The following is a 1,426-nucleotide window of genomic DNA, read 5'->3' on the forward strand; positions in this document are numbered from 1 at the left end:
CGACTGTGACCGACAGAGCAGTTTCTGTGCTGTGGTCAGAACGACAAGCTGACTGAAATTTTTCCCATAGATTGTTTTCATGGAGACGTTGTGAAAGACGTCTGAGTACAACTTTTTCAAGGATTTTAGAAAGAAATGGCAGATTTGAGACGAGACGGTTGTTTCTAAGGTCATTTACATCGAGGTTTTGCTTTTTTATGAGAGGCTTTACAATTGCATGTTTATAGATATCTGGGACTTGTCCTGAGATAAGTGACTGATTCATCATATGCGTTATGCAAGAAGGTAACAATTCAGGAAGACATAATTTCAAAATATTAGATGGTAAAGGATCTAAATCACATGACTTCTAGGGAGATGAACAAAATAAAAATAAAAATAAAATATAAAAATATATATTTTTTTTAATTTGAGATTTTATATAGCGCAATATCCACTTAGCGTAGTCAAAGCGCTTTACAAGGGGTCCCTATCAAACAGCAACATTTAAACATTTTGGAAAAGACATGACGCCTGTAAGGTGAAATTATAGACTTTTCAGAGACAACGCTGTTAATGGCCAGGTACTCATTTTACACCTGACTACGGTGAGAGAATGTGAGTAAAGAACCTTTTCCAAGGACTCAATTATGCCCCGAGAGAGGCTCGAACACAGGACCTTCCTATCCGAAAGCGAGTGTCATACAACAAGACCACAAAGTCGCACTCTCTCAATCGTTTCTATGTTATATGTTTGTGATGAGAATATTGGCTATTAAGCTTAACTGCTGGTCAAAATTACTTCGCGATGGTGGCGAACGAATCGGCGATCTCAAGAAGTGGGTGAGAGAGGGATCTAGAAATGACTTTGGGTTTGAAACGAATATTTTTTTGTGTTCGTGGATAGCTCACACGGTAGAGCCACGCTCTCACCTGCCAGGCGGAGTTGTCGTACCAATAAGGTCGCAGGTTCAAAACCCCACCACCGCCGCGAAAAAAATTTTTATTCTCTATTGTCTTCTGGCACTTTTCTACTCACTTCATATCTTGTTGTTACCAACATAAGTGCCTGCTCCACTCACTTTTCTCGAATTAAAAATTCACCCAATACACCGGAGCATACTCAATGTCTCAATCGTTTCTATGTTATATGTTTGTGATGAGAATATTGGCTATTAAGCTTAACTGCTGGTCAAAATTACTTCGCGATGGTGGCGAACGAATCGGCGATCTCAAGAAGTGGGTGAGAGAGGGATCTAGAAATGACTTTGGGTTTGAAACGAATATTTTTTGTGTTCGTGGATAGCTCACACGGTAGAGCCACGCTCTCACCTGCCAGGCGGAGTTGTCGTACCAATAAGGTCGCAGTTCAACCCACACCGCCGCGAAAACATTTTTATTCTCTATTGTCTTCTGGCACTTTTCTACTCACTTCATATTTGTTGTT

The sequence above is a fragment of the Berghia stephanieae genome, chromosome 13 (genome assembly GCF_034508935.2).
Source record: "Berghia stephanieae isolate SIO BIC M18660-M18661 chromosome 13, UCSD_Bste_1.3, whole genome shotgun sequence".
NCBI classification, from domain to species: Eukaryota; Metazoa; Mollusca; class Gastropoda; order Nudibranchia; family Aeolidiidae; genus Berghia; species Berghia stephanieae.